The sequence below is a fragment of the Vulpes lagopus genome, chromosome 11 (genome assembly GCF_018345385.1).
Source record: "Vulpes lagopus strain Blue_001 chromosome 11, ASM1834538v1, whole genome shotgun sequence".
Classification (NCBI taxonomy): Eukaryota; Metazoa; Chordata; class Mammalia; order Carnivora; family Canidae; genus Vulpes; species Vulpes lagopus.
The window spans coordinates 59,430,675-59,451,060 of record NC_054834.1 but is presented as its reverse complement, the minus strand read 5'-3'; the positions used below and the strand labels follow the sequence as shown (position 1 = coordinate 59,451,060).

The window sequence follows — 20,386 nt, the reverse complement described above, 5'->3', positions numbered from 1 at the left end:
TGGCCCATGTTTCAATGTGACTGTCTCACGCAGGTATCTCTTTTTTAAAAATTTTTTTTAAAGATTTTATTTATTTATTCACAAGAGACATGTGGGACTCTATCCTAGGACCCAAGGATCACGACCTGAGACAAAGGCAGATGCTCAACCACTGAGCCACTCAGGTGCCCTGTAGGTATCACTTTTAATATTCGACCTAATGTGTCATGCTGTAATTGTTTATATCCCCCTCCACTCCCTCTTCACTTTAGGGGCAGCAATTAATACAGAAGTGTGTACTTAACATTAAAACTCAGATGAACAATAACATAAGTAGCCCTCTAGAATTGTCTGCTTTCTCTCCCAAAGACCTCATTTTCCTTCAAGGGAATGGGAGAAATTAATTCCTGGAATAATTTAACAAATATTTTGGTTGTCTATCACTTATAAATATCAATAAGCATGTATTGGGCACCTCCCAAGTGCTCTCTGCCACTAGATGCTGGATAGGGTACACTGTTGTCTCTATTTCACACAGATAATGGATTCGTTATGTATTGCATCATGACAATTGATCCCAAAACTTTTCAGCTTAAAACAACAAATATTTATTACCTCACTGTTTCTGCGGGTAGGGAATCTGGGTATAATTCAGTTGCTTGACTCTATCTAGCTCAAGATCTCTCCAGAAGCTGCACCCAAACTGTCAGCTGGGTTTGCAGCCTTATCTGAAGACTCAGTCAAGTGGGGAAGGATCCACTTCCATGCTCATTCACCTGGGTGTTGGCAGGATCAAACTCCTAGAGAGCTGTTAGGCTGAAGGCTTCAGTTCCTTCTTGGCTATGAGCCAAAACCCTCCTTCAGTTCCTTGCTACATGGGTCTCTCCACAGGGCAGCTCATCCTTTAGCAGGCAGCTTCCCTTGGAGACAGAAAATGACGGGGGGGAGAGAGAGAGAAGCTGTAGTATTTATGTCACCTGATCTCAGAAATGATACCTCATCACTTTTGTCATATTCTGTTCATTACATGTGAGCCACTATCAGGTCCAGCCTATACTCAGGGAGAAGGGATTTACACAAAGGTTTGAAAACCAGGAGGCGGGACGCCTGGGTGGCTCAGTAGATGAGTATCTGCCTTTGGTTCAGGGCATGATCCTGGGGTCCTGGGATTGAGTCTTGCATTGGGCTCCCCACAGGGAACCTGCTTCTCCCTCTGCCTGTGTCTCTGCCTTTCTCTGTGTCTCTTATGAATAAATAAATAAAATCTTTTTAAAAAGAAGGTAACTGAAATTATATCGTACAAATTCACCAAGACTATGACCAAGCTCCTCTTCCCACAGGCAGAGATGCAGGAGAATAAAGATTAAGACAACCACTGTTCTTTCCTAGTTAAAACCACCTCAGCATGTACTGTTAGCAACTATTTTAAGAATGCTTTCTCAGGCTAGAGCAGCGATGAGCAAATCCACTTACCCACAAATATAAAACACATCCTCTAACATCAGCTTTAATAATGATGGTGCTATTTCAGTCTCCTTATGCCTTCCTCTGACAGAATTTCAGAGGCAAAGAGGAGTATTATTTATTGATTCCCTTCAAAACTCAATATACATCAAGTAGAGGCCATCAATGATAGATGGTACAAACTGGACATCTCATCCCTGATGCAAAGAAAACACTTAAGCTCCTCCAGAATTTTAATTGCCTTAAAGGAAAAGCAAAGAAGGGTGAGAGGAAATCATTACTAATTTAGAGAGGAATTCATGAGGTGGTTTAGGTATAGAGATTAAATAACATTCCATCTCTCTCTACACCTAAGTTTTCGTAAAGACACTCATTACACACACAAATACATACGTTACAAGGTGTAATAAGTACCAAGAAGGAAAAAGAAAAGTGATAGACAGTAATAGAGAATTGCTTAGTCAAAGAAAGTCTCTCTAAAGAGGTCATATTTAAGTGAAGGAGAAGGTTCCAGACATGGAAAAAAAAAAAAAAAGGAATCCTCATTCCAGATGGAGGGAATAGCATACTTCTTGACAAGAGGAAGAGCTTGGCATGCTGTAGGAATCAAGAAAGCTGCCATGAGGCAGAGAGTGGAATCAAATGAGAACTCACTGGCTATTGTGTGGGAAATGGAGATAGTGCAGGACTGGCAGCAAGGAGATCTGTTATAAGGCTGCTGTAGTCATTTAGGGGAGAGATGATGGTAGCCTGATCCGGTGCACTGTCAAAAGAAACAGAAGTCAGAGGCAAGAAATATTCAGGAAGTAGAAATGACAGGTGAGATTGGATGGGGGTGGTGATAAAGAGGTGGAGAGAGAAAATGAGAGAGAGAGAGAGAGAGAGAGAGAGAGAGAGAAATGACTTCTACATGGATGACTTCTGTGTATCTGGATTAACAAGCTGGTGAGCAGTGTACGTCCATGTGACCCATCTCTCTGGCTTTGAGAAAGCAGCTTCTCAGTTGCTTTGAGAAAAATTCTGCAGAACTCAATTCTCACTTTTCATCCTGTCAGCCATGGGTGAAATCCCCCATTAACTGGGAAGTCAGACAGGAAACAGACTAAAATGCCCACAGATAGAGGACTGAGAAGTTATAGAGTATGCATACAATCAAGAAAAGGTCTTCACTGATCATCTATTTCAACCACTTTACTTTAACAGATGAGAAAAGTGTGACTCAGAGCTGTTGAGGAGCCAAGACCAAAGTTAAAGAGCCAGTTAATGGCACAACCAAGGCCAGAATCCAGTTCTTCTGACAGGACAAAATATGAATGAAGCAACACGACAAATGGGTACGATGATTACATGTACTTAATAGCTATGTATTTACCCTTTCCTTTCCTCCCTCCTCCAATCTGGATAAAGAGATTCAGCATTTGAATGCAAATTGGTGGGGGGGGGGCATAAAATTTTGCATCCTGTTTTGAAGAGAGCCTGCTAAACATATGCTATGGGACACTAAGCTGTAGAGCTCTAAATGTTACTGTATAGAAGGAAGGGAAAGAGGGGGGAGGGAGGGGAAGGAAGGGATAGAAAGGCAGGCAGACAAGGAAGAGAGAGAGAAAAAAAGCTAAAAATTTTAACTTCAAATTATGTTGTTGAAAATAAACAATTGGGACCCTTTATGAACCTGTGATGCCTCCTTTGCTTTACTAGGCTATAAAATGGTAATGAAATCCATGTGAAAATTTTTAATATTTTAATTTCCTAAATCTAAGGATCCAATTTTATAATCTTTTTTCACATTTTTCTAGTAGTCCAATTCTAGTTCTTTTCCAATATGAAGAAAGGAACAGATTGTGAATTCAGAAACAGGTAACAAATGAAAAGAGAGAAGATGATAAATACAAAATATCATTATTTTAGCCGGAATAGTCCCTTCCCAAGTGATATTTCAACACTAGAGACTTTCCATTTCACTCCTCAATCTACTGGCATTTACTCTTAACTCTCCTTTACAAACCCATTCTGATATAAAATTCAGAGAGAAATCTATGTAAAATCTTTCAAATTGTGACTCATCTCGCAGCAACATGTTTGACTAAATTCAAGTTCTCAGGAGGGACAACTTTGAGTGAAGTCTTTCATGCAGACTTACATCTTCAAGCTTTAAAAAAAATGCTTATGTCAACAGATACAATTTTACATGAGAAACAAATAGCTTTCATATACATTTACACCCACCAACAGAGAAAACAATCTAGCCTGAAGCTACCCACTTTTCCTGAAATTATAGACAGCCTATGCAACTTGAAAATATCTGTATGAAAGCTTTAAAGCCAGAATTAATTTTGTTTGTTTTAAGATAGCCACCAAATTTTTTTCCCTCTTAACAGGAAAGTTAGTTCTTAGGGCCAGGGCTCAATGCAGATTTGAAGTTTGGAAAGATCAAATGCTTCTCTTTTTTATTTTATGCTCTCCACTCAGAAGGGCTGGCTCAATCTAGGTAACAGTTTTTTCCCCAAACTCTCATTACACCCCTCATTGTAAAGCACAATGTGACTGCTCAGAAAGTTATGAGTCATGGAAAAGAGGAAATTATAAAGCCTTTCTCCTCTAAACTACATAATAGCACTTACTGCCAACCTCAGGAGAGAAAAGTCGTATCAGTCTTCCTGCAAGCAAGTGAATCATTTCTATAACTTCCCACAAGATTCTCCTCAAATAATTTGCAAAAAAAATTCACACAGTCTCCATCAAACAAGTTGAAAACAAATCCCACTGTGTCTCTGTAATTCAGTGATGAATTTATGACTTGGTAATTTTCTTGTCAATGAAAAGATCCAACTTGACCCTCTTCCAATTCAGTACTGTATTTAAAAGACACCCTGAAGTTTAAATAATAAACTTTAATCAAGTAACAAAATAAAGCAAACCCTGGCATTTTAAGTATGTCATAAACAAAGACACAAATTCAACCCACCATGTCCCCAAACTCTATCAGGACCTATGTATAGTGGATCTGTCCACACCCATGGGATTCATGGGCCTCCAACACCATTAGGCTGGGCAGAAAAGGTAGAGGGAGAAGATGAAAGGCCCAAGCCTACTATTTTTCCCATGCCTTTCTCCAGTTTGTTCAATTTCTCTACCAAGAAAGCAAAGGAATTTTTAAAATATACTCATCATAGTAGTCTACCCACAGGGACCCAAAAAAGAGTAGGAGTCCATCATTCTTTTTAAAATAGATAAATACCACCACTAGCTACAACTAGGTGAATATCCCTTCCATGGATAGACGTTCTCCACTTAGACGCATCCATCAGCCCCATCACCTTGCATCATGTCTCCCCGCCACCCGGCCCCTCCCCCCACCTAGATGAGAACAGGAAGACAAGCACTGATCTGACATGTGATGTGCCCCTTCCTCCAGAAAAGTAGTCCATCAGGTAGCCAATCACATGTGGGTAGCCCTCTAGCAGCGTCCATGAGGTCGGCTCCTCAGAAGGACACAAATATGATTAGTAGTGGAGGCATGTTCCCAACTGCCCCCATATTAACTCATCTGTGGCCTCCTCCATCTTTTCCACTTGTCACACAGTTGGGAAGGGGAAGAGTAAAGGTGCTGGGCCTGCAGGGAGGAGGTGTGAGCACGTTCCATCTGAAAGATGATGCCTGACATTAACAAATCAAATTCCAAAAATCTTAGACCTAGCTGATGTTCTCACCAAGAGGCATCCAATCCTTGGGAACCACAACAAAATATTGGGGATAGATGAGTTGGTACAAAAGAAGAAGCTAGAATTTCCCCTGCCTGGGCCCATGTCTTCCTCCCAAGCTCTAAAGAGAATTTTATTACCCTTCTTTATTAATATTTACACATCCAAAGCTGTGATAACACTGAGTATTCAAAGAATCCTTAGGCAAATGGCAACAATCTACAGTATCTCAGGCTTACACAGACGTTATTGGCAACTATGGCACCCTAGGATTTTGCACATACATATTCCTTTTGTTTAGCATTGCATTCACTTTTTAAAAGCTTATCTACCTGAGGCCCAGGTGTGGATTCCTTCCACCAACTAGAACAAAGAATAAAAGTAATAAATTTGTATGTGTGTGCACACGTGTAGAAAAGGTTATTAAATATTAGAATTGGAGAGTGAAAATTTGGAGGTAGAACAGTAGGTCTATCAACATGGCCCCCAGGCCTTAATCCTAAGATTAAGAAATATCTTAGGTCTGAACAGCACTTTATAAGCACATCTTTAGTATTTATGAACACATCTGTTTCACTTCAGGAAGCTTCGTTTAGCCTAAAAGTACCAAGATGTGCCACAATTTACTACAACTTGAAAACAGAATCCTGTACCCAGGTATTGTGTTTCCTCAGGAAGTTTGTACTACCTGTGAGCAGATATATTATCCTCGACATTCACAAATGTGGGAGAAGTCTAAAGACTCTTGAAGCCTCGAAGACAAAATAAACAGGCCAAGTGTGCTAATCATCTGACAAATGTGGAAGGCCGAGATACTTCCATTTAGAGTTTTATGAGGATATTCTAAAGCTTACTTTCCTGCAAGTAAGATTTTCAACATATAAATTTCACTAAAGCACAAACTGAATAGAATCATGTCAGTATAATCCTCACATATTTCTGCCAGCTGGGATCCTGGATGTTGGGATGTGACCGCCTCTCCAGGGGCCTGAAACCACCAATCCGTTTCACACAGGTCACCGCACAGCCATCAGATGGAGACGCTATGTGGTCACTACCCTAAGGAACAGATCCAAACCACCTATGTGGAGGGAAAAGGCTACAGCTCCCGTTTCCAATCTCCCAAGCCACCCCGGTCCCTCTGCACTGGAGTATCAATAGAGAGACTAAATGAATTGTTTACTTAATTGTACTGTGCAAGCTGAATAATTGCACTCTTTCCAGAAAAGCTTGGTAACCAATGAGATGGCACTGGATCTGCCAAAACCTTTACCTTGACGCCAACATCCTTTCTTTCTACAGTCTCTCTCCTCTCACAAATAACGGCAACTCTCGTATTATTTCCAGAGGAAGCAAAACCATGGCAGAAACATCAAAAAACATGTCTTTCAAAATGGAAAAAAAATCTCCATTAAGGTGCACCCTGCTGAGAACTGCTATCTCCCTATATGCCAGTGAGAAACCTGGAGTTACCAACCTCGATTTAATCCTTTACACGCTGAAACAGCCAACAAATGGCACAGTAATCCACCTTTTGGATAAGCAAAATTGGTCCATTAATACAATGACCACATTTTAAGAGGATAAGAGAAATGTCATGAAAATAAAATGGGTTAGAAGCTATTTTCCAAATATCAAATATTGTGCAAGAGGACTAGTAAGACGGAAAATGGAGTATTATTTATGTGTTGAGTCTTTAGGATGATAAAAATCAACTAATACCAAGACAGAAAATACTGAGATAAGATGTATTGAGTGGAAAAAAATACCCGAACGGTAGCAACAATTGAAATTTTGGCTAAAGAAAACCCCACACTACCGAACCAGTCAAGAGAATAAGGCTAAGGGATATATCTTTATAACTCGTTCACCAAAATTTGCTTGAAGCATTAAAAAACACAGTAGAAGTTCCCAAAACAAAACACTTGATTCTGGTAAAGGAATTGTTGCAGCACTTCATGTATTTGGTTGTTTTCATTTAGTTATTTCGGCAAGGCTTCAAAGACATGGTTCGAAATTGAAAAGTGTCCCTCCTACCTAGATCTCCAGCCATCTATCCCCCTTTCCGGAGGCATCCACCATCACCAATTTCTTGTTTTCTCCCAGACCAGAGACCTAAATATTCTTTAAGCTTTTTTTCATAATAATGTTCCTCCTATATATTCTTGCACTTGTTTATTTGTTGTTGTCATTTTGTTTTGTTTTTATGCAACAGTTTTTCATTAATAATATCAGGGTCTTTTCTCCGTGGTAGGTCTGTGTTCATATAGTTTGAGATTCTCCAACGGGCTGTTTCTTCTCAGACACCATAATCCCCCATGATCCAGGCTAATTGACCACAGGATTAGGACTTTAAAGGAATGGTATGCATCAGAATCTGACAAGAACACAAAGATGCTATTTTTACCCAAATAACCTTCAAAAAAACAAGATATTTAAACCAAAGGGAAACTACAATGTATAGATGTCATGAAACCAAAGTTCTAAGAATGTTTGAGTTTTGGCCCGACACTGTTGTCCTGATTCATGGGCCAGTTAGCTTGGATTTTGGAACAACCACCTCTTCCGATTTTTCAGGTGTAGACTGGCCCCAAGCAATGTTGGCCTCAGTACCTTTGAATGTGTTTGGGAGTAAAAAAGAGATAATGGGTGTTTTATTGGGAGGTACCACACATAGTCGCAGAGTCCTCCCAAAGAAACCTTGCTGTGACAATACCCAAAGGAAGGTGATATGAAAATTTCAAATTTATTAGGTCATTTTTTTTTCCTTCCCAGCCCCAGCTGAGGCCATGGACACAGGGGGAAAAAGACCCAATCTCTAGTCCTGATTTTATCACAAACTTAATGTATCCTTGGCCTAATCTCAGTCTTCACATGTATAAAATGAGGTCTTTCACTTTGATGAGCTCCAGAGTCCTTTTTACCTTCAACTTCTTTGGTCCACTATGCAATTTTTCTCCATATATATTGACTTACATACCTGTTATATGGACATAAAATTCCTTTGATTTCCCACAAATTTACTCGCCATGAAATAACAAACTGTATACTTCAAATGTTTTTTAAATCCTTGTCAGGAAAGAGAAGTAACTGTAGCGGACAGGTGTCATTTTGAAGATGTCTATCTTTCATTCCTTCTCCCACCCTGATTTCTTTTGGGAGTAGTCTCTGTGTACAATTTGGGGGGAACAAGTTCTAATATTTGCCTCCCCAACTACAGCAGATTAAAAGGAAACTGGAAGTTCCTTCTGCCAGATTCTCCTGAGAAATCCAGTCATCCCTAGAACAGACGTGTGATCCATCAAATTATCTCCCACAGGACTCTGAATCTTTACCAGAACAACACAAGAACAGAAGAAACAGCTAGAGATCATTCACTCTGTAAGCGGTACCCAGGCAAGACTGCTGAGTAATTCCTGCTATAAGGCTTTCTGTACTTCAGCTTTCCCTTCAATCCTACAAATAACCCCATATCCTTCCAATATATTCTCTTTCTACTATCCAGTGGGTTGCTGTGTAACAATCTACTCCAAAACTTTTAATGCCTTAAAAAAAACAACCAGTTATTTACTTATAATTCAGTAGATTAGTAATCTGGGTCGGGCTCAGCTGGGGTGGTGTGTCTCTGTTCCATGCGATGTCAGCTGGGTTCAGGAATGGAACTGATCTCCAGTCAGCGAGGAGATCCATTGGGGGCTGACTGATCCCAGACTGCCTCACTCACTCACTTACTTGGAAATTGGCTGGAGTAGTCAGGTAAAACACCTAGTTCTCCATGCTTCCTCTCATTTTCTAGTAAGCTAAACTGGGCTCCTTAAAATGATGGAGAAATGTTCCAAAATAACAAAAGCAGAAGGTGAAACTTCTCTTCCACCACATTCTATTGATCAAAGGTAGTTTAAAACCAGCCCAAATTCAAGGGGTGGGAAGATGGACTTCATCTGTTAATAAGAAGCCTAGCAAAGAAATCTTGCCAAGGAAAGTGGCTGCAAGGAGACATGATTCATTGGAGACCACTACTGTAGTAATCTACCACATTGGAGTTAGTCTCTGTTGCTTGCAACCTGAGAATGAAAACTAATCCACTAATCAGTGAAATGTGACATGGAACACATTAGATTTTGGCAGACTCTACATTTAGGACATGTTACCCTTTTATACCTCACATATTAATGAGATTATTTGGAAAGAATGTAGGTGTCATGGTAGTGGGGCAATGAATTTAAAGGGAAATTATCATGGTTCAAGTCCTGCCAGTTATTCAGGTATGTAATTTTGAACCTGCACAATCACTGTGGCTTTCACTTATATTCATTCATTCTGTGACATTCATTGATAAGAATGAATGAATGAATGAATGAATGGAAGAAATGGGGGTGATAATATTTGCCTGAGCTGTAAAATTGTCGTGGATATTCAGAGTATAACTGTGAACTACAGGCAATCCTCACTGTAGTAGAGAACCATAAAAATGACCATGCAGGTTGAGATTGTGCAAGACTGTGAATGAAAAACATTACACCATGACCTCAAAAAATACCTTTTGAAACATTAAAAATTTCCTCAGTATTGGTTAGAAATGTATGGGGGGAAAATGTTGCTTACTTAGTACATTAAAATACTACAAACGTTGAAAATAAAGTATTTATTTGTAAAAAAAAAAAAAAATCTAATCAGATTAGTTTGAACAGTGCTTGCCTTCTTGTCATTCTATAATGGAGTGAGCATCTTTTCCATGCCCCGGCAAATTATCCCCTCACTTTCTAACTTTGCATTTGCTTACAACCTTTTATGCTTTGCTTGTATTTTCAATGTCATGAAATATCTCCAAGAGCTCCTTTAAGTGAAGTTTTTGCTGGTGTCACCTCCTCTGGGACATTTTTATCCTTTCATCACAACTACTTCCCTCCTTTATGTCAACAACTTTGCCTTCACTAAGTTCCTCTGATGGCACATCTTTCAAAAGGCAGCAGTGTCAACATGCCCCCTATCAGCTATTTCCTTTCTGTTCCATTTATGTTTGATTCCAACTTTACTTGCAGCATTATCACTTTTTTGTTTCTTTGCTGCACCTTCACTTTTCTGGCCAGTTCTCTCTTTTTGATTACCCCTCTAATAAACATCACATGGGTTTATCACCAGAGAACAAGGAGGAAACACAAATACATACTTTGCTGTCTGTTTCTGAGCTGAATAACACATGCGCAGTGACAAATCACTGAAAGACTAGAAGAAGTGACATTGATTGGTCACTAACCATGATGTGCATCTGTCACTTACGCACTGATCGGTGGACTAAAGGGCTAGCAGCACAGTTGTACTTTATGCAACTTCTCAGTTAATATATTTGGTAACTGAATGGATAAAGAAGATGTGGTTTATGTATACAATGGAATATTACTCAGCAATTAGAAACGACAAATACCCACCATTTGCTTCAACGTGGATGGAACTGGAGGGTATTATGCTGAGTGAAATAAGTCAATCGGAGAAGGACAAACAGTGTATGTTCTCATTCATTTGGGGAATATGAATGATAGTGAAAGGGAATATAAAGGAAGGGAAAAGAAATGTTGGGAAATATCAGGAAGGGAGACAGAACATAAAGACTCCTAACTCGGGGAAACGAACTAGGGGTGGTGGAAGGGGAGGAGGATGGGTGTTGGAGGGGAATGGGTGACGGGCACTGAGGTGGACACTTGACGGGATGAGCACTGGGTGTTTTTCTGTATGTTGGTAAATTGAACACCAATAAAAGTTAATTAAAAAAAAAATAAATAAATAAAAATAAAAGATAAAAAAATATATATATATATATTTGGTAACTGAAATTTGAATGGTATCATTGGGAGACTGGTGTTTTGCAAACTGGGGTACTGAAATTTGGGCCTATCAGAACTATGTAAGCAAGCCCTGTGTATTAAAGATTATGTCAGGTTTAATTACTACCACAGTTCTATTAAAGAAGGAAAGACTAGTCTTCAGTCTTACTATATTAAAAAAGGGGCCGGGGGGGGGTACCTGGGTGGCTCAGTCGGTTGAGCGTCTGACTCCTGACTTCACCTCAGATCATGATCTCAGGGTCATGAAACTGAGCCCCATGTCAGGCTCTGTTCTCAGCGTGGAGTCTGCTTGAGACTCTCTCTCTCCCTCTCCCTCAGCCTCTCCTCCTACTTGTGTGTGTGTGTGTGTGTGTGTGTGTGCGCGCGCGCACGCGCTTGCATGCACACTTGCTCTCTCTCAAATAGATAAATAAAATATTTTTTTTTAAAAAGGCAGGGTTGGATTTAATTCAAACATGTCCTGGGCTCCAACACTTTTCATCTTTGCCACCTCCACAGTCTGCAGATTAATGCTAAATTAGGCAGCCAGGAAGAGAGGAGGAAGAAGTGCAAAAACAAGTGCATTATAACCTTCTAAATAGGCCTTCAGGAAAATTCCTAGAGAGGGAAATAGAGCATTCCAAACCCAAAAGCCATCCAAAAGGGAGGAAAGATATTGTCCAAATTAAATAGACCTTTTCATTACTTTTTATGTCCACGACCAGAAACAAAATATTTCAACATAGCTTCCCACGAATGTGGTTGGTGGTCTCCAAAATATCCATTTTCCTTTATTAGTAGCAGAATCCCAATTCTTGGCTGATTATGCTGCTACCCAGAATAAAGGACCTATTTCCTTACTTTCCTTGTGGGGAAGGGATGCCCACATGATTTAATACTATCCAATAAGATCAAAATGAAAGAATTGTAGGGATTTTGGAGAACCCAACTTATTTGGTTGGGAAAAGCAACATTTTGTCCCTCCTATCATCTGGACAAGATATTAGAAAGCACAATCTTAGTTAGACTAGGAGGCAAAGTTGAGAGTAGAAGCCAAACTTTGGGGTGGTGGCACATAAATATAGAAGGTGCCTGAGACACCTGATGATGCAAACATCATACCATCTCTAGGCTGGCTCTCTCCACATGACTTTATACATAGTTAAGCTATTCGATTAGATTCTTTCCTACCCACAGATCTGAATGCAGCTCCTAATTAATCAACTGAATACTCTTATCTAGTCAGTAGACTATTTCAATGGCCCAAGTGTCAGTGATTAAATCTTCTATCATTTTACACAACAGAGGTCACAAATGAGGCAGAAACACATGGGCAAAACAGTACCCTTCACATGGTACTGGGTATTTAGGAAAGGAAACCTTATGATTGTTTGCAAAATCCTAGTACAGATTCAAATAACCAAAACCCAAACACAGATATGGCTTAAGAACCATTTGGACCAAAAAAAAAAGTAGAGAGAGAAAGAAAGTACTAGGTCACAGCAACCTTACTATAAATCAGAAACTGCAGGTGGGAAATAGAAGTCCCAAAATACAATTCAGTATAAGGCTACACTCATATAAGTATCTAGAGGAATAAAAAGGAGGTGCCAGCTCAGTGATGGTCCCATATCAAAGAAACATTTAACAAACAGAAATTGAGGCAAGAGTAACCAAGGTGGTCTGGATATTCCCGTTTCATGAAGGACGGGAGAAGAAACTGGAGTTATGTAACTGGGAGCAAAGAAGACAGAGTAGAGATATGATTGGTATTTCAAATATCCCAAATGTTACCTTGTGGAAGGGGGACTTTGCTTTAATCTGCATAGTTTGAAGCAGAATTGGGACCAATGAGTGAAATAAATATAAAATCCATTTCAACTCAGTAAAAGAAAAAACCTTTCAAGAATTAGAACTTTCCAAATTGGAATGCACTGTTCTGTAAGACAGTAAGCTATCTGACTTGGTGAACTGGGTGTATTTTTTAAAGTAATGGCCATAATGGAACTCAGGACTTATTCTGAAACTCAGAATAGAAAACAGAAACCCTACTGTACCTTGAAATCCTTGAAGAAACAAAGTGACTTTGATTCTAGGGTGACTATCAATGAAAGATACTGAGGAAGGGAGTTCTGCATTGAGTAGAAAACTAGCAGGTGACCCCGCTAATTCTACTGTTCAATTAATACTCTATTTTCCTATTAAATGTGAAGTGGTTAATACACAGTGATCCAGATGTTGAACCATTGCTCCCTGAGGAAAATTATGATGACTGTATTGGCCAGAACTCTCTCAACTGTAAGTGGATGAAACCGACTCAGGATATTTTGGGGGAAAAAGAAATTCAGTGGTAAGGGCAGCCCCAGTGGTTTAGCACCACCACCTTCAGCCCAGAGTGTGATTCTGGAGACCCGGGATCGAGTCCCACAGCAGGCTCCCTGCATGGAGCCTGCTTCTTCCTCTGCCTGTGTCTTTGCCTCTCTCGTTCTCTCTCTCTCTGTCTCATGAATAAATAAATTTAAAAAAAAAGAAATTCAGTGGTAAGAGGTAAATATGACTTCAAACATGGGTACTCAAATAATATGGCTGGAAACCTTCCTCCACCTCTTGGGTCAATTTTCTCTCAACTGGCCTCAGTCTCAGCAGAGTCTCAACATGCACAAGCCTAGATCACCTCTGCCAACTTCATACTGCATCTAGCCAGCAATTTCAATGGTCTGCAGAGAACTCCTTCTTCTCTAAAGTCTTGTAACTGACATGGGCTAACAGGGGACTTCGATTGGCCATGTTGGGTCACACGAACTGAGAACAGGGCAAGGGTTGTTTCTACAAGGAAAAGAAGGCTTCTGAAGTAAGGGATGCTGCGAAGATAAAAAATACTAAATGTTCACTACCATGACAATGAATGCGGTAAATTTTTAATGACAACCTTAATGGAATTCCAGAGCTATTCTGAATCTCAAAATGGGAAAGAGAAACACTGTTATATCTTAAAATCCATGAGAAAATAAAGTGAATTTGATTCTACGCCTTAATCTGAAATTCTAATACTCAGGCAAATAACAATTTTAACAAGTCTGTCTTTTCACCAATTCCCCCCACCTTTTTTTTCTTAAGATGCCTCAATTCACAGACAGCCTCATCAGACAAAGTAATAGCAAACGAAGAAAAAAGCATAAAATGTTTATTGAAGTGGATGAAGGCATGGCATGTAAAGAAAAAATTCTTCATTAACAGCTGAAAAAATCTTTCCCTATATTTAATATTTAGGTGGCATATTTCTATTTCAAGAGAAGTAAACATTACAGTCATGAATAGCAAACAGAAACACAAACTCCATTTATTTGTAAAATAAACTCATTTTCTTTTCATATCAATGCAAAAAATGACCCAATGCCATATGTTCCATTTGCCATGATTCTAAGACAGCAAAGCTATACAATTTCTAGATCATTAACTTGTCTTCCTATTTTTCCATGTCTTACAGTTCTGCTAGGTAAGCGTTCGTTCATTCACTTTGATAATGCTACCTTTTATAGGTTTGGTATTTCATTTGCTCAATTACTCCATGCAAAACTACAGCAGCCAGTGGGTGGGAGTGTAGGGAAGAAAAGGGCCCACCCTACAGTTTCTCTAAAAGAACAAGAACTCAAAACTACACTTCCAATGGTTTCAAACAAAAGGGGGTTTTGTCTTTTTGCTAGTCTCAAGTTTGAAAAAGGCATACATACACTGTCATTGGAGCCAGGCTGAATGCCACAGAACTCAGGATAGCACAATGGTACCACACAGCAGCGTGTCAGCTCCGTAAGTAGTGGGTGGCAAGAGGGGCAAGAGGGAGGTGTCCCTGCAGTCATAAGAGAATCATGGAGGGGTCCCTGGAAGAGAAGGGGAGCCACCATGGACTTAAGGCTACCTGCATGAAATCACAGTAGAATTCTGCAAATATATCCCAAAATTAGGCCTGAAAAATATAATCCAGGGTCACTGCAATGATGTAAGAGAGAGAAAACCTGAGGTTAAAGCAGCCATGTATCATCCCTATGTTTTCCATTTTTATTACATTGCCTAGCTAACCATAAAGAGATTTCTTTTGGCCAACTTGATCCATTCAAAATGGCTGCATGGGACTGAAACCATTATGAAAAAAAATGTACTCAACTTCTGAAACAAGCTATAGAGTTCACACTAACTAGCCTAATCTATGTGATTTAGAATATAGTCATCAGTAGATGCTTTCCCAAGAAATCCCAAGAAAACCAGTACACAATCTGAATATATGAACATATTAACAGGACGCAGGAGCAAAGCAGTTATAGGAGACATAAGAAAATGCAATAACTCATGATAGATGCATGCTTACACTTTTAAAATTTACTACTTTTTTATGGCGATAAACTCAGGAGTTACAAAAATGAACAGACATAATAATAAGACTACCATGATTTATCGAGCGTGAATAAATCATTTAATATATCCAGCATGGAGGACCTCACTGAATCCTTCCCATTTTTTAAATTTAAATTCAAGTTAGGTAACATACAATGTAGCACTGGTTTCACGAGCAGAATCCAGTGATTCATCACCCACATACAACATCCAGTGCTCATCTCAACAAGTGTCCTCCTTAATGCCCATCAGCCATTTAGCCCATCCCCTCACCCACCTCCCCTCCAGCAACCTTCAGTTTTTTCCTATATTTATGAGTATCTTATGATTTGCCTCCCTCTCTGTTTTTATCTTATTTTATTTTTCCTTCCCTTCCCCTATGTTCATCTGCTTTGTTTCTTAAAGTCTCCATATGAGTAAAATCATGTATTTGTCTTTCTTGGACTGCTTCATTTTGCTTAGCATAATACACTGTAGTTCCATCCACATCACTGCAAGAGCCAAGATTTCATTCTTTTTGATGGCTGAGTTATATCCCATTAAACACACACAGCCCACATGTTCTTTATCCATTCATCAGTCGATGGACACTTGGGTTCTTTCCATAATTTGGCTACTGTTGACAGTGCTGCTATAAACATTGGGGTGCATGTGCCCCTTCGAATCAGCACTTTTGTATCCTTTAGATAAATACCTAGTAGGGCAATGGTTGGGTTGTAGGGTAGCTCTATTTTTAAGTTTTTGAGGAACCTCCAGAGTGACTGCACCAGTTTGCATTCCCACAAACAGTGTGTGTGTGGGGGGAGGGGGGTTCTCCACATCCTCACCAACCCTTATTGTTTCCTGAGTTGTTCATTTTAGTCATTCTGACAGGTATAATGTGGTATCTCATTGTGGTTTCAATGTGCATTTCCCTGATGATGAGTGATGTTGAGCATCTTTTCATATGTCTGTTGACCATCTGGATGGTCTTCTTTGGAAAAGTGCCTATTCATGTCTTTCTATAGGTAGGTACTAATAAGATCTCCATTTTATAGACAAAAAGTGTGGATATCAGGCAATTTTGTGTAATTACTCTAAAGCCACACAGCCAGCAAATGCAGAGCCAGGATTTTAACTCAACTGGTCTGATTCCAAATCTGTGCTATTAACTATCAGTGCTTTTTCTCTTAAGCACTTTGTGTGAACTTGCTCATTCAACTTGATTCTCTTAACAGCTCCAATAAAACAGAAATGATTATCTCTACTTTTCTAATGAAATAATCAAGAAGATAAATCATTTGTTCTAAGTCACACTGATGGTGAGGGGCAAAGCCAAGACTGGAACTCATGTGCATCTGACTCTAGAGCCCACCATCATAAATAATATGTCACAGACTGCTACCTGCCCACTAAAATCTATTCTCCTCTTCTTCCTGGGCACCTGTCAGCCTCACCAAAAAATACACTGCTAAGCTTCCTCTGCACCTAGGTGTGGCCATTTAACTAAGTTCTTACTACAGGAATATGAGTGGAAGTAAACTGTGGAACCTCTGAGTCAAAAGGAGCTCCCTGGCCCCAGACTTCCTCTCTTTCTCATGAACTGGAACTCCTAATGGCTAGGATCAAGCTTCAGTCACACAGACAATGGCTATATCCTAACGGATAACAGATTTAAAAGCTTGGAAGAGCCCAAGTTCCTGAATGACTGCATAGAACAGAGCTGTCCCAAATACCTGGACCACCTTGGAACCATTATGGAAGACAGAAGTCAGTTTCTACATTATTTAAACCACTGTATTTTTAGAGGATCTTTGTTACAGCAGCTTAACTGATCTCTAATACAGCCAACAGGTATCACACACGCGAGGAAAAGATGCTACAGATTTAGGTAAGAAGGCAGGCATGAGGGTGTGAAAGAATCAGGGAGACTGATATTCTAATTACTGTATTCTTTCTATGAAATCAGCATTGTAATACATTCCTCATTCCTAAACACAATAAAGTATTCTCTACAAAAGACGTCTGCAAAACATCATCTAATGAAAAAAGCAAAACAACAAAAATCAACCACCTGGGATATAACAGACAGAAAATACTGGAATTTTTCATTTTTTGTTGTTACTTTGCTTTAGATCCTTAAACCGACTAAGAATCTTTTTGAAATGTATTGGCTCTTGACAGAATTCATTACAACAACCAAGCTACAATCCACTAGATTGTACCAAAACAAAATCTCCTTTAAAACAGATGTACTGGGCAGCCCGGGTAGCTCAGTGGTTTAGCGCCGCCTTCAGCCCAGGGCGTGATCCTGGAGACCCGGGATTGAGTCCCACGTCGGGCTCCCTGCATGGAGGCTGCTTCTCCCTCTACCTTTGTCTCTGCCTCTCTCTCTCTATGTCTCTCATGAATAAATAAATAAAATCTTTTAAAAATAAAAAAATAAAACATGTACTGGGGCACCCAACTGGCTCAGTCAGTGGAGCATGCAACTCTTGATCTCAGGGTTGTGGGTTCAAGCCCCATGTTAGGTGTGGAGATTACTTAAAAATAAAATCTTTAAAACAGGTGTGCTGAAATGAGCCCAAATCACAATATTGTGACATACTAGGCCAGTATAACTGGACATCACTTCAATTATCTCATTTCATCCCTACCCTATTATATTGCCTCTCTTTGGACATGTTGTGGGTCATGCAATGCAATCTCCTTTGTCATCTCTTTGAAAAAATATTAGGAAAGATAGTATGGACAAATCTTCAATTATACACCCACCCCTGAGTCTGTGGTTACTCAAAGAACCTATGCGATCTTCCAACTGAATCTGAGAAAACTTTAAGCTTTAATTTTTTTAATGTAAAAAAGTGCATTTTGAAATTCTTCATTCCTGTGGAAAGTAATTTTCTGAACTACTAAAATGATCATAACTTTGGACACCCTACCTCTGGGTTAGAAATGACAAAAAAGTATTTTAATAAAATGATACAAAGTATTATATTTGCAAAAATGTTCACTAAACCATATTTAAAGGGAAAAAGCTGTAAGCAAAACATAAAACAGCAGAGAAAAGAGAGTTAAATGATGATCCATCCCTAGGGGAAATGTAAGACTGATATTTAAAAACAAATCCAAAAATCCAAAGGAAGAGCACTGAAAAACAAATTTAATCTTTGTGGATATCTTTCAAAGAGATAAAAAAAAAAAAAAGAAGATTTGCTTCTTGCATGACCCAGAACAACATGTCAAAGAGAGGCCACATACAGTGTAGGAATTTAAAAAACAGGTTCTGCAAGTCAAATAATATCATGGAGGAGCAAACAGACAAATGTAAACTGGGGACATTCACAGAACGTCTGCCCAGGCTTTTTCAACAAGTTAATGGCATTTTTTTTAAAGGTGACTCTGCTATAGATCAATAAAATTAAGAAATATAACAACCATTGCAATATGGAGATCATTATTTGCATCCTGATGTGTATGAATCAAGATGTTAAAATGACATTTTTGGGACGATCAATGTAATTTGAATATGATTGGGTTATATGTAATATCAAAGAATTACTGCCAATGTTATTAAGTATCATTATGATACTACAGTTGCATAGGAAAACACCCATATTTTCTAGAAATGCATAACACAGTATGTAAGGGTGAAATGACAAAAGGACTTGGACTTGAACATAGTGCAGTCCCAGTTAACAGCCACCACAACAAAACACGCGTATAGGCGCACACACTACTGTCTACTCAGGTAGTTCCTATTTTGAGTCAACACTGACTGGCTATGTGACCTAAGGCAGGTTACTTGACTTTGCAATGCCTCTGTTCCTCTCTTGTTTACTAGTGACAACAATCCCATCTTTCGTCTCAGGTTATTGTGAGGATCAAATGAGATGAGCTTATGAACCAAACCCCAGTCACCAAAACACTTAATCCCTTGAAATCTCTCTTCTGTCCTGCTCTCTGGTTCTTGGTTCCATCCCATTTCCTCCCTTGCTAACCCGTTTCCTTCTTGAGCATCCGTTTCAATTGTTAACAATAAATTAACATCTCATTAATTTTTAATGACTTTCTTTTTATTTTTTAATTTAATTTTATTTTAAATTCAATCAATTAACATATAGTGTAGTGCATTATTAGTCTCAGAGGTACAGTTCAGTGATTCATCAGTTGCATTTAACACCCAGTGCTCATTTCACCATGTGCCCTCCTTAATGGCCATCACCCAGTTATCCCATCCCTGCCCACCTCCCCTCCAAGAACCTTCAGTTTGTTTCCTAGAGCTAAGAGTCTCTTAAGGTTTGTCTCCCTCTCTGATTTCATGATTTTCTTTTGAAAACCTTAATGAGGAAAACCATGGGACAAGATGGATGTAAGGAGAGTACAAAAGTAATGGGAATAATTACACTCGGATATGAACACGGAGAAGGATCAAAGCAAAAGCGGAATATATAGATGGAACCACTCTGAATGAAATCGGAACCTTATACCTGGTAGTTTCTGTTATTAGGTTCAAGCAAAGAAGAAAAAGCAAATTCCACAGACTTACGGGACCCTTAAAAATAACCGAATAATAAGTACATGTGTGCGTGTTTCGATGGAGGGCATGTTTGGCAAATCTAGGGCACAAAAAGGCAATGGAAGACACAAACAAATAGAAGTAATAATAATACTACTAATTTTGTTGATTCCATGGTTTCATGGGTGTGTAACCTATGCAGTCACACAGGGTCCTGTGCTTAGAAGGACCCCATACTTGGTTTAATACTTCGCTACCACCATTTTGAAATTCTTCATAATTTTTAAGGGCCCCCACATTTTCATTTGTACTGACTGGGCCCTACAAATTATCAGTCTTGATTCTACCTTATGAGACCAGCATTATTATTATTCCTATTTTTAAATATTTTTTAAATATTTTTTTATATTTTTTTATATATATTTTTTATTATTCCTATTTTAAAGAGGAGAAAGCTGGGGCTTTAAGAGAGTAAGGGACTTGCCTAAAGTCACACAGCTAGCAAGTGGGTAGGATTTGAACACTGGTTCTCT

The 20,386-nt window shown here is 39.1% G+C and overlaps 1 protein-coding gene across 10 annotated transcripts in view; it reads right to left on the bottom strand.

The window, feature by feature from the left end:
* Nucleotides 1–20,386, bottom strand: part of LOC121471311 — a 172,589-nt gene that overhangs the window by 116,288 nt on the left and 35,915 nt on the right. For 3 of the 10 annotated variants that reach the window (XM_041721869.1, XM_041721870.1, XM_041721875.1), the window contains exon 1: nucleotides 756–1,398. The exons of the other annotated variants lie outside the window; for them this stretch is intronic. The gene's annotated coding sequence lies outside the window, so the exon portion shown is untranslated. Of the gene's footprint in view, nucleotides 1–755; nucleotides 1,399–20,386 lie in introns of those variants that run through there. 10 annotated transcript variants of the gene reach the window in all.